The sequence below is a fragment of the Typha angustifolia genome, chromosome 9 (assembly GCF_048772165.1).
Source record: "Typha angustifolia cultivar Huaian chromosome 9, ASM4877216v1, whole genome shotgun sequence".
NCBI classification, from domain to species: domain Eukaryota; kingdom Viridiplantae; phylum Streptophyta; class Magnoliopsida; order Poales; family Typhaceae; genus Typha; species Typha angustifolia.
In genome coordinates, this window is record NC_133247.1 from 8,525,547 (window position 1) to 8,540,285 (window position 14,739).

Here is a 14,739-nt window from a genome sequence, read left to right on the forward strand (position 1 = left end):
TGCCACTGCTTCGTCGCAGTCGTCACTACCATTCTTGCAGCTCGCTGCCACCGCAGCTGCCGCCGCTGTCCCTACCATAGCAGTCGTCGCCACCGTCGTTGTCGGATTCCGGCCACCGTTATCACAACCACCATCTATAGTGGACGTGCGACATTCGGTAACATCCGTCCTTTCTTTACTGTTATTTGTTAGTCTTAAAATAGCAACTGTCTTTCTGTTGGTGTGGATCATAGCCATATTGAGCCTGTTATTGCCTGCTATTGCCTATCTATTTACATTGCTTAATTCATTTGTTTTATTTCAACAAGCGCTTGAGCCTAATATTGCCCTTATTGTTTGTTGTGATCTCTTAGCTTGCATATCATCATTCATTTATTGCATTTATTTTTTTTAATGGTAGAGACACTTTATATGAACCTTCGTAGTGGTAGGAGAGTCTCTCACCCTTCATCCCAGTCTGTTATGGAACCCAATACCATGGAAGATTTTCATCGATTTTTACAAGAGTCCATTGAAACCATTACTACCAGATTGGACGACTTCAATGCTTGTCTTGAGGCTATTGAGATGGGTCATGACCAACATGAGACTAGGAGTGACATCGGTGCGTCCAACACGGGTGCCACGCATGCCGCTCCTAATGTCGAGACCCATCAACAGGCTCCATACTACCCTCACCATGAGAGAGGTCCTGAGAGAGAACCTCATAGGCAAAATTATCGTGAAGATACATTTGATATTCAAAATAACAGGGGGTTTAGAGGCAATGTTGCCTTTAGAGAATCTCAAAACCATAACAATCAAATTATAAAAAATATTAGAGTGGATGCCCCAACTTTTGACGGTCGCTTAGATCTTGTTGTATTTACTGACTGGCTCCTTGAGATGGATCATTTCTTTGAGTGGTATGATCTACTAGAAAACCGACGCGTTAGATTTGCCCAAATGAAACTAGTCTGTCGGGCCAAACTATTTTGGCAAAGTATAGAACAACTATTAGTGCGATAAAACCAACCTCCCATAATTCATTGGCATGAAATGAAAGAAAAATTAAAAGAAAAATATTTGCCACATTCTTATCTTGGTGACCTTTTGGATTAATGGAATAATTTTAAACAAGGAAATAGGTCTGTGAGCGATTATGTCTCCCAATTTGAGGAATATATGCTGAGGTGTAATGTTGTGGAGAATGAGAGGATGACACTGAGTCATTTTAGGCGTGGCCTTAATGACGACATTCGAAAAGAGTTAGTTTTTCGGGAGGTTACCTCCTTGGACCAAGCTTACACTCTTGCGTTGAACTACGAGATGGTTAATAGGCAACAATTGCCTAGGTGACCAATTGGGCGTACCCCTCCTAGTTACACACCTGCTGGCGTAAAAGCTCCACCACCATCGGTACCTACCAGAACTACCCAAACTACTGCACCTGCCCAACCTGACAAAGGGAAGGGGCCCCTCCATGAAACTGCACCTGTTAATGACCCCCGTCGATGTTACAAATGTAGACAAGTTGGTCATGTAGCCTCAAACTGTCCTCAAAAGGCCCTTTATCTTGGGGAACAGGATGACATTATCGGGGAAAATGAGCTCGATGAATAAGTTTATGAACCTGACCCTAATGATGTCCAAGATAGTGATGAAGATCGTGATTATGGAGACCATACTATTGGTGTCGTTCATTGCGCTTTGACGCAACCCCGGGAGATCGATAATTGGCAAAGAAATGCAATATTCCACACTTACATTAAATGTAGGACTAAAGATTGCAAAGTCATCATCGACAGTGGGAGTTGTATTAACGCCGTCTCTTCTAACGTTATATCTCGCCTAGCGTTAATGTCTACACCTCATTCGAATCCTTGTAAGGTATCTTGGGTAAATGATTCTTCCATTGCTATAAATGAGAGATGCCTCGTTCCTATCACTTTCCTTTCTTATAAGGAATATGTGTTGTGTGACATTGTGCCGATGGATGTAGGGCATATCATTTTAGGTCGCCCTTGGTTATTTGATCATGATGTAACTATTTTTGGGCGTTCCAACTCATGCTCTTTCAATTTTGAAGGCAAAAAGATTAAGATAAATCCTATGCGCCCTAAAATAATTAATAAAGATAACAAGAAAAATGCTCCAAGTAAAAAGGGTTTGCACATAATAAATTCTAAAGAATTTGAAAAGGAAGCAAACCAGGGCTCTATTGTGTTTGCCTTGGTGGCTCGTGAAGTTGGGAGCACTACCCTCACTCCATCATCCGACGAATCTGCTCCTATACTAAATGAGTTTCAAGATGTGTTTCCGGATGATTTGCCGGACCAATTGCCTCCTTTACGCGATATCCAACATGCAATTGACTTTGTCCCTAGAGCGTCCCTCCCAAACTTGTCACACTATCAAATGAGCCCCAAAGAACATGCTGAACTGCAACATCAGGTAAATGAACTTCTTATGAAGGGTTTCATCCGCGAGAGCCTAAGTCCTTGTGCTGTGCCTACCTTGCTCACACCAAAGAAGGATGGGTCCTAGCGTATGTGTGTCGATAGTTGGGCCATCAATAGAATAACAATCAAATATCATTTTTCCATTCCACGACTTGATGACATGCTTGATATGATGGCGGGAGCTTCAATTTTCTCTAAGATCGATCTTAAAAGTGGTTATCACCAAATCCGAATTCGCCCGGGCAATGAATGGAAAACTGCTTTTAAGATGAAAGACGGGTTGTATGAATGGTTGGTAATGCCTTTCGGTTTATCAAATGCCCCAAGCACTTTCATGCATGTTATGACACAAGTGCTTCGCCCATTCATGGGCAAATTTCTTGTGGTGTATTTTCATGACATTTTGATTTATAGTCAATCAAAAGAGCTTCATTTGGACCATTTGCGTCAAGTGCTTCGTGCTGCTCAACTCTATGGCAATAGGAAGAAATGTTCTTTTCTTGTTGATCAAGTCATCTTCTTAGGATTTGTGGTTACTTCAGAAGGAGTTCGCGCTGACCCTGAGAAGGTCAAGGCAATTGTTGATTGGCCGGAACCACGAAATATTCATGATGTGCGTAGCTTTCATGGCCTTGCTACTTTTTATCGTCGCTTCATTCGAGGGTTTAGTACTATCATGTCGCCGATCACTGCTTGCTCGAAGAAAGGAAATTTTCATTGGAGTAAGGCAGCAAATAAGGCTTTTGAAGAGATTAAGAAAAAAATGACAATAACGCCTGTAATGCGTCTTCCTGACTTTTCTAAAGCTTTCGAGGTGGAATGTGATGCCTCAGGCATCGCTTCTCTAAGATGGCCCATTTTATTCCTTGTGCTAAGACCTCTAATGTGTCACAAGTGGCCAAATTATACTTTGCCCATATCGTTAAGTTATATGGTCTTCCAAAAACTATTGTTTCCAACCGGGATGTTCGTTTTATGAGCTATTTTTGGAAAACCTTATGGCACATGGTTGGCACAAAATTAAAATTTTCTACTGCCTATCATCCTCAAACCGATGGTCAGACCAAGGTTGTTAATCATAGTCTTGGAAATCTTTTACGCTGTCTCATGGGTAATCATAACAAAAACTGGGATGCCATTCTTCCTATAGCCCAATTTGCATATAATAACTCCATAAATAGGTCTATTGGCATGAGCCCATTTGAAGTTGTTCATGGTTTTAAAGCACACAAACCTCTAGATCTGTTGCCTATGTCATCTCATTCTAGAGTCTCTGAGTCTGCTGAAACATTTGCACATCATGTTCATTCTTTGCATCAAGAGATCACTAAGCGAATTGAGGTGAGTAATCACCAATATAATATACATGTCGACTTGCACAAACGTGCCAAGGAGTTTGATGTTGGAGATTATGTTATGATTCGTCTCAGACCCGAACGATTCCCTTCGGGAGCTGTTCGGAAGTTGTATGCCCGTAGTGCAGGACCTTTCCAAGTTCTGAAACGTGTCGGTGCTAATGCTTATGTCATTGATATTCCCCCTGATTATGGCATTAGTTGTACTTTTAATATTGAGGATCTAGCAGCCTACCATCTACCTATGCACATCCCCACCGAACCCTATGCTACATCTACTACCCTTCTAGACATCCCTGCAGTGCCACCTATCACTTCTCCTTTCCCATCCACATTACAAGAAAAGATAGACGCTATTTTAGATGATCAAATAACATCTACTGCAGAAGGAGGGGTTCATCGTTTTCTCGTTCGATAGCATGGGCGACCAGAGTCTGATTGTACGTGGATCACTCGCAAGGAGTTACATCAGCTTGACCCTGACATTTTGGAGTACTATCAGAGCCACTCGATTGGGTCGAGTTTCTTCCACCCCGGGAGAGTTGGTGGGGACACCACCTTTTATCACGTTTATTGTAAGTACAAAAGGGCTGCACCCATGGCCCTTTGGCTTAACGAGGGTTGTGACTAGTCACCTTCTAGGGCTATTTTTCATCTTTTGTTTTTTAGTCACCTTCTAGGGCTATTTTTGTCTTTTATCTTTTACTTTATTTGGCCTATATAAAGGCTTGTAATAATCTTTTATGGGTTAATGAATATTTTGAGAGCTTTTGCCATTGAGTGTTTGTTGGTGGATTCCAACGTCGGTGGATTCCGACACCTCGATTGGTGGATTCCTCGGGTTTGATTATTTCTCCATACTTTTTCTTCTCAACTCTACAATCAAGACGTTGCTCTGTATCACTTAGTCCACATGGCTTGAAAGTCCACGTACTAGGTCGGACCGAACCGAGCACAAATCGCATCTGTAAAGTTCTGCCAAGACTCAAATTGTAATAACCCCAAAAAAAAAAGAAAAAAAAAGAAAAAAAAAGAATAATAATAATAATATATAAATTGAAAAAAAAATAATAATAAAAATAAATAAAAGAGACAAAAAGAAAGAAATAAAATAAAATAAAAAATATTGGCGTTGCATGGCACGAGCTCGTGCCATGCAACGTGGGCGCGTGTTGGGGGCGCCACGTGCACCCACAACCGCCGGCCCGGCCAACCGGGCCGGACCAGCTAGCTGCGGCGAGCCCCGCCGCCGCCGCAGCCGCCGCCTTTCCCCCTCCTCCACCGCCTTCCCTCTCTCTCTTTATATATCTCTCTCTCTTTCTCTCTCACATATTCTCTCTCTCTCCCTCTCTCTCTCTCTCTTTTCTCACATATTTTCTTGTCGACGCCGGTCTACCACCGCCGTCGCTGCCGTCGCCGCCGCAGCACCACCCTCACCGCCTCTCTCTCTCTCTTTTGATCTCTCTCTCTCTCTCGAACCCTCTCTTTCTCTCCTTCCCTTGCCGACGCCAGCCTACCGCCGCCGTCGCCGTCGTCGCCGCCGCACCACCTTCTCCTTCTCTAACTCCCTCATTCTCTCTCTACCCTTCTCTCTTTCTCTCTCTCTAGCACCGCTCTCTTTCTCTCCTCGCCGACGGCTTCTCGTTGTCGCCGTCGTCGCCGCCGCACCACCTTCTCTCTCTCTTACCCTCTCTCTCTCTCTCTCTCTCTCTCTCTCTCTCTTGAGCTCTCTCCCTTCTCTTATCAACGCCAGCCGCCGCTGTCGCTGTCGCCGTCGCCGTCGCCACCGCCGCAGCCTAGGTGAGCCTCCCTTCCTTCTCCTTCTCTTCTTCTTCTTCTTTCTTCTTTCTTCTTTCTTTCTTTCTCTTCTCCTTCCTCTCTTCTTCTTCTCCATTCTTGGCCTCCTCCTCCTCTTGTTGTGTAGCAGACAGTGTTGGAAGAGGACTATTATTATTATTTTTTTATATAATTACTTCCTAATGATAAGTAACATAGTCTATTTAGATAATTAATTATTTTGATAATTTATAACTAATATAATTTTACTAAGCATTTTAGTATAATAATTTATTAATTACAATTATAAATATTGCCTATAAATTTATTTAGAGTTTTAGTTATTATTTATTAGTGAATATATGTAGTCTTATATTTATATTTAACTTATATTATATATGTCTATTTTTAGTATATTAGTATTGTCTAATAGTTTGTATAAAATGGAATACTAGAATTGCAGATTATTTTTGTATAATAGGATAATGATTATTTTATGTATAATCTAGGATTACTTAAATAAGAGTAAGTATTACAAAATAACTAGTAATAATATTATTCTATAATTATTTTTTTATTAAATCATATATATAGACGTCTTGGTTATTTATAAAAAGGAGATAAATTACTATATACTTATTTTCTATAATTACCAAATTAGGATTTTATTAAATAAATATAAATAGCATATTAATATTGCCATAATTAAATTTATCCTATAAATCTAATCAATATTAAACCTAATAAAATATCATATTTTACTCGAACGAATTATAATTAGATAAACAACTAACTTTATGTTACTTAAACATTTTCAGATCCCGAACCCCTTATTTGAGACCCCGTTGTCCTTGCTAGCGAGAAGTGTCACACGGTTGATGGGCGGATGTAAGGGATACGTGGTTTATATCTTCTGATCAGTGTGAGTAGTCTTATCCCCTAGATCCCTTTCTCAAATTAGGATTTATTATATATTATGTACATGCATGTTTTGGCCTCCAGCATGATTATATGACTTTATATAGAGATGATTTCAGTCGAGCATATATTTTATCATGCATTTGATTAGACTGATCTGGGATATGAGTACATTAGTGATATATAGAGATGATTGAAGATGATTATGCTATTATGGTTTTATGTCGGGATGATCTCTATCATGAGTATGTATGTGATAGATTAGCATGAGTATGCATGTGTTAGATACATGGTTGGAGTTTGCATTTGTAACGCCCCCGCCCGGCACGGACACGTGCACGCCCACGCGCCCACACGGCACGCGCAACACATGCGACAGGTCAGGCGGGGCCCGTCACGCACAGATACACTCCTGTGCACATACAATCAAGACATCATCAAATAACACCTGCTAACATATCCATGATCACATAATCCATCACCAAATAAATCATACTCTTAACCAAATAAACCTGTTAACATATGAATATCAAAATACACAATAATACACACTAGACCGCTACATAATCTGGCAGGACCCACACAGGCCACAACAAACCATCAAGATACAACTAAACAACTGATTCAAGAGTACACTATGATTCGACCTGTATTATACAAATCATCGTCTAATACAAAAGAGTACAAATATCAAATACTGATACAACTCAATTTCTATATAAACTATCATCTATGCCATCTCGCATCTATAGCTCACCTCATCATCACTCTAAAATATCTTCTCAAGTCGCTATCACGTACCACATATCTGAGGGGTTAGAAAAGAAATAAAGAGAGTCATGAGCAAAAGGCTCAGTGAATAGACCTTACCCCGAATCAGTGATGCCAAACAGAGAGTAAATCATGTACTGGATAATATGAATCAGAAAGAGTATCATGTCATGAATGAGTATATGAATGTATCCTCAATAATATATAAATGAAAAGTAGATAACACGTCATAACTGATAAAAGTATATAATCCTCGACCATGAGTAAACAAATCTCCATGTCATCTATCATCATAACTCTCTCTCAAATATGACACATGATGCATGCCGATCATGACTATGTTATGATATCAAATGCAACCATATATGATGCATATTGACCACTCGATAATCAGGTAACCGAATGATAATGAAATCATATGCATTTCTCAACATCACGATCATCACCGACATCTCGGTATAATATCATCATACTAGACCACTGTGCACAGTCAACACCCGGTACCCGGTCTCAACATCATGCCCGAAGGCTCAGAGCATACTCTGCCATCCGCAAGGAGTATCTCAAATATAACCATACCCTGCCATCCGCTAGGGTATCAACATCCATCCAGATCGGGCACCCTTCTAGCTGATAGAAATCTCGTGAGGATAACTCGCCACATATGCCCTGGCGAACGGCATGTGTCCGAATGTCTGCTGCGCACACAGACTAACGACCTCGGACGTAAGGCCAACAGGATCGCGACCATGTCGAGCGATCAATCATCCACCAAGCGCGTCCTAACCCTCGCGCCCACTCGGGTATCCTCACGCTTTCTATCAACTATCCTATCAATCACATTTCATGCTTTCCTTTTTAAATGACAAATCATATGCATATATCCAGTACAATAACAAGTCAATGCATAACTGGAATTTAGGTGGAATAGGAATCAAGAGCAAAATGATGTAATGCAAACTCCAACCATGTATCTAACACATGCATACTCATGCTAATCTACCACATGCATACTCATGATAGAAATCATCCCGACATAAAATCATAATAGCATAATCATCTCCAATCATCTCTATATATCACCAATGTACTCATATCCCAGATTAGTCTAATTAAATGCATGATAAAATATGCTTGACTGAAATCATCTCTATATATAGTCATATAATCATGCTGGAGGCCAAAACATGCATGTACATAATATACAATATATCCTAATTTGAGAAAGGGATCTAGGGGATAAGACTACTCACCGACTGATCAGAAGATACAAACCACGCATCTCTCACGTCTGTCAGGTAACCGAGTGACACTCATCGCTAGCAAGGTCCACGGGGTCTCAAATAAGGGGGTTCGGGATCTGAAAATGTTTAAGTAACATAAAGTTAGTTGTTTATCCCATTATAATCCGTTCGAGTAAAATATGATGATTTATTAGATTTTAGAATTTCTACTTGTTTTTATGATTGGCTAGATTTTAATTATAAATAAAATATAGATAAAAATCTAATTATAATTAAATTATATCTTGATTAATTTGGGACTATGTAGTCATTATCTTATTTGTTACAAAATAATAATGTATAATAAATTATTAGAATTATTTAAAATGTATCTCATGAAAATATTGGTATATAAATTTGATAATTATAATTTACAAATCTATATATTAATCTAATAGAGATATAAATAAATAATCATGAGTATTACTTATATTTATACCTAATTAATCATTGATTATACAAATTACAATTAATACTAATCATATTGAAGAATATATTATTATTAAAATAATTAATGTCTAAATAATCTATTTGCATTAATTAAGAAGGAAAAACCTAAATAAATAACATCAAATAAATAAAGAGATAAATAATTAAGACACTGCTACAGTGCTGGGCTCGGCCCAGCACTGTGCAGAAAAAGAAAAGAAGGGTGGAAGCTGAGGAGGGAAAAGAAAAAGAAAGAAAGAAAGAAAGAAGAAGAAGAAGAAGAAGAAGAAGAAGAACAGAAGAGAAAGAGAAGAAAGGAGGTGAGGGAGGTGTGGACCCGGGCCGGCGGGGAGGGCACCGGCAGCTGGTGGCCAGCCAGCTGCCGGCCTCTCGCCGGCGGCTCGGCTGCGACGGGCCCGAGCCCAAGGTAAGAAAAAGAGAAAGAGAGAGAGAGATAGAGAGAGAGAGAGAGAGAAGAAGAGAGAAGAAGAGAGAGGAGGAGAAAGAGCTCACCGGCGCTCGTGGAGGTGGCGGCGGTGGCAATAGTCCGGCCTCGGCGAGAGAGAGAGAGAGGTTTAGAGAGAGACGAACCGGGAGAGAGAGAGAGAGATTTAAAGAGAGAGAGGGAAGGCGGTGAGAGGGGGGGCGGTTTGCGGCGGCGCCGGGGCCCGCCGCGGCCAGCTAGTCGCAGCCCATTGGCTGCGGCAACGGCAGCGGGCACGTGGCGCCCCCACCACGCAAGCTGCATGCGCAGCTTGCATGGGCACGAGGCCGGCCACAGTGTGGCCGGTCGCGTCGTGCCCATAATTTTTTTTTTTTTTTTTTTTTTTTTGAGATTGGGTTGTTACAGCATTACATCATTTTTCTCTCGGCTTCTTTACCACCTAAATTCTTGAGTTGTATGATCTGTTGTCGTACTGGATATATGCATATGATTTATCATGTATAGGAAATCATAAAAGTACATGTGTATGTGTGATGTGATGTGATGTGATGTGATGTGATGGCTGGAATGGTATCTGGTCCGGACTGGTACTGGACATACTCTTAGCATATGGCAGAGTATGGTGATGGCTGATAGTTGTACTCTTAGCGTATGACAGGGTACAACTATCATTGATATACCCTTAGCGTATGGCAGGGTATAATTACTTTCTTCAGAGATACCCTTAGCGTATGGCAGGGTATGATTTATCTACAGAGATACTCTTAGCGTATGACAGGGTATGCTCTGAGCTTGTGATATGATGTGTATCGAGTTTGGTGCCGGGTACCGTAGTCCAGCATGGTGGATGATATTCAGAGTTGAGACGGATGATTATGATAGTGAGAGATATGTGAATTATATCTGGCTCTGACATATATGATTATCTAGTAGTTGGCATGCATCATGCATCATCATTGTTGTAACTAATATCATTGGATCATAATTGTTATACATGATATGGTGTTATATTCGGTGATGTTATATAATTTCGGTTGAGGATATAATATGGTCATTCATGAGAACTGATTTCATTCATATATATGTCATTGAGGATACATATATATATGTTCATACATGACATCATACTGCTTTCTGATTCATATTATCCAGTACATGATTTACTCTCTGTTTGGCTTCACTGATTCGGGGTAAGGTCTATTCACTGAGCCTTTTGCTCATGACTCTCTTTATTTCTTTTCTAACCCCTCAGATATGTGGTACGTGATAGCGACTTGAGAAGATATTTTAGAGTGATGATGAGGTGAGCTATAGATGCGAGATGGCATAGATGATAGTTTATATAGAAATTGAGTTGTACCAGTATTTGATATTTGTACTCTTGTATCAGTTGTTTAGTTGTATCTTGATGGTTTGTTGTGGCCTGTGTGGGTCCTGCCAGATTATGTAGCGGTCTAGTGTGTATTATTGTGTATTTTGATATTCATATGTTAACAGGTTTATTTGGTTAAGAGTATGATTTATTTGGTGATGGATTATGTGATCATGGATATGTTAGCAGGTGTTATTTGATGATGTCATGATTGTATGTGCACAGGAGTGTATCTGTGCGTGACGGGCCCCGCCTGACCTGTCGCGTGCGTCGCGCGTGCCGTGTGAGCGCGTGGGCGTGCACGTGTCCGTGCCGGGCGGGGGCGTTACACAAATGGTCGAGTCTACTCAGCCAACTAATATCACCTAATCTTCATGCCCTCTAAGTGGAACGAGACTAGCTGGACCTTGTGGTGGTTAGGCATGCCATGGTAGGTGAAAAACTGCTTCGCTAGATAGATCCAATCTAGCGGGTCTTCTCTAGAAAATTTTGGAAAATAAAGCTTGACGGTCCGAGCTTGGATCCCAAAATATGGTCTGTCATTGCTGGCGAAGTGACCTCATGGTCAAGGTTGGTCACGTTGGTTTTAGGCTTACGGGTTCGTCTCATGACCCACCTGGGCTACATGCGGGTTCAGCTCAATCTGATGACGCGGGCCCACTGGGTCATTCCACCATTCATCCTCGGGCTCATACTCATGCTCGGGGTCATGTTCTTGGGTCACAAATAGGTCCATACGAGGTGGTCAAACCAGTTGGCAAAAATTTAGCCTACCTCAAAAATCGTGCACTTCATCACCTTCATTCAAATAACTAACCCTAACCCTAGGGATGAATTTGGAATTCGGCTTAGGGGCGCCGCCACAAATTGCATGGGGGTTGGCACAGCTAGGTTTGATCATGGGTCGCCGATGGTAGTCGACCCCTGATTGGTCCTCGCGATGGTGGAACGATGGTGGAAGGCCGAACTCGAGCTCGGGCTCGAGTTGGTGCAGCGGCGGCCATGGTGCATTGCCGACAGGTCCATCGGCTCCCGATGGCTATGGAAGGTACCATCGACCCCACTATAGGGGAGCGGTAGTGGCAAGAAGCCGTGGTAGAGCCACCCCAACATAGGGACAATTTCCCACGGTGGTGGCTATCAGGTTCGGCCACCCGATGATTGCCGGCGGCTGCAGCGACTACCACGGGTTAACAATCGGCTCGAGGAAGCTAGCCTGGCCGCTGGTGGTTGTGGAAGCACCGGACCAGCGACCACCAGCCGTAGGTTTGCTGCAGCATAAATCCCCATCGTTGGCAATCTTCTAGCTAGTGCCGGTGCAAATGACGGCGTGGGCTCGAGTGCAGGGGTCCCTTAGAAGAGATCAGACATGGCGGTGGGGGTTGGGATCGACCAAATGGCCGCTGACTCAAGGGCCATCTCTAGCAGTTGTTCCAACGTGGCAGTGGCGGCTATAAGGATCTACGGTGGTGGAGGGGTTGAGGCTGTTGTTTTGGCCGGTTCGTCCCCTCCCTCTTGGCTTGAGTTTTCTTGTCCTGGGTGGCCGAATTCCATCGTGGCCAATGGTGGTGGCGATGTGGCGTGACCGTGCTAGGCTAGGAGAACGGCTGTCAAGGCTTGGATTGCCTTCTCGACCCTCTCGGAGCTTTCTGTGGCTCTCTTCAATAATTCTCGCAATGAGTCCATGGACTCTACTCATGCCTTCTCCCACGTCGATGGCTCATCGTTGATGGTTGCTAGGGGTGGAGGGGTGCCAAAGATGAGTTCGGGGTCCTCTATGGTCACTCCTTCGTCGTTCCTTGGATTGTGTGATAACCATTGTCCAAAGAATGTCGGCTTTGATACCAATGTTACGAACTAGATCTAGAACAATCCGTCCTTAGGATGATCTTGAGATTTTGAGGGGTAGTAACCTCAAAAGTCTCAAATCTAATAGTTTTGGAATAAAATTAATCAGAGATCCGGATGAAAAGTTATGGTTAAAATAGTAGAGCAAGGTCAAGTAGGGCAGAACTGTAAATAACCGACATTGTGGCGGTCAACGGAGGGTGGTGGACGGCTAAGGGTGGTGGTGGACGGCCGTAAGGTAGGGGGGCTGTCGGAGGAGGAAGGTGGCTAGGATTTAGAAGGTTGGGATGCTTTTACAATAATGATCTACTCCTAGAAAGATAAAGGCACTAAGGTAAAAAATAAAAACGATAAGAAATAATTGGCTAAACTCAGATTCATTCCATGATGATTATCAACACATGTCCACTCCTATTTATAGAAGTAAAAATCCCTAGCGGATCGAATCCATTTATAGATTATTCGATTTATTTGAAATTTAAAATAATAAGATAAAGCTAAGTAACTAACTTGACTCAACTTAACCTATGTGGTCGGATTGTAACACCTTCTCTCTCTATCTTAAATACCATAAAAGGTGTGACTCTCGTCGATCGACAGTAAATCATCTATCACCCAGCGAAATAGCTGCCTGATTATCTATGATCAACAGACTGAGAACTAAGACGAAGCCCTAATATATATAAGTATAATAATATCTCCCGCCCCTAGCTGGGGAGGTATTGGGTACTGTCAAGACACAACAATCATTCTCTTTATTATCATGCACTTGTACAAGTGGCATGATATTATATAACACAACAGGTATAATGGAACACACATCATTATTATTTATTATGGTGCTAATACATATGATCACGCCCAATAAATATGTGTAAAAATTATGATACGTGAAATCTTACCGAACAACAAAATAAAATTAACATGCACGACGTGTTATAATAATAGTAAGAAAAACATATGCACATGTATGATATAAATGTGATAATGTCATAACGTAGTTATTTCATTTTCTACACTACTATATTATGAAAATTTTACTTGCCTGACATCGCTTTTCTAATACTAGGTGCAATAGTGACACCGATCATCCTCACATGTTATGGAGTCTACCTCGATAATGAAAGTAGTAAAAATTATAAGCACCATATTCCTTATAACGATTAATTTAAATACTTCTCTTGACGTTTGCTATAGGCTTACGTAGGTCCATCCACGAATTCCTATATTTATTAATTAGGTTGAGCTAGCATAGTTGTACTAGTGCCTAACACGTTATTAAAAGTAATTTTAAAATAATTTGCCTCGAATTCTCATTCCACTAATTATTATCAATTTAAAGTAAATCACGTATGCAATATTTATTAGTTCGCTTTGTTAAATAAGACAACCTGCTTAATACAAATTCCTTACAGTAATCTGTATTAACTCCGACAAGAGCAATTAATACAAATACACCTAGATCAACGACTCATTTATTAAAATTAATTTTAACCAAAATATAATCGACCACAGTAAATTCCTAAGATAGCTAATCCCCTATTATGAGTTACTTGTAACGGCACTCTCATGCCACAGTTTGGTTCATTAAAAAAATGATCTACAATACTAATATGATTAGCAAATGAAACCTATAAAATAACCAAATATATTCCCGTTGACATTAAACAAAGGATTTGAAAAAAACATTAAAATATATGAAAAACAATTAATCAATTTGGGTCAGCCCAAAGCCTAAAGAAATGGGCTGGGCTACAACCAACCAAAGACTGCCAACGTGGCCTACTAAGTTCAAACCCAAAGCGCAATCCAATAAAGTCACTTGGGCTAGGCTGTCTACTGCCCAAACCCACCACTTGGGTTGGGCCACCTGCAGCCTAAGCCCACCACCTGGGTTGGGCCACCCGCGGCCTAAGCCCACCACTTGGCTTGGGCTGCCCACAGCCCAACCGAGCCCAAGTATGGCTAGGTAGCCTATCCACAACCCACACCTCACCACCTCCTTCCTCTCAGCTGACAAAAGACCAACAAAGTGAAGGAGGTGGTTCTTGGCATGCCCCATCGTCGGTAGCCAAGACCGGTGCACCAATCAACATCCATG

General features: G+C 41.5%; 1 pseudogene; it reads left to right on the plus strand.

Annotated features, from left to right (window-relative positions):
• The first annotated feature begins 477 nt into the window (after positions 1 to 477).
• On the plus strand, positions 478 to 4,214 carry LOC140766886 (uncharacterized; annotated as a pseudogene).
• Positions 4,215 to 14,739: the final 10,525 nt, after the last annotated feature.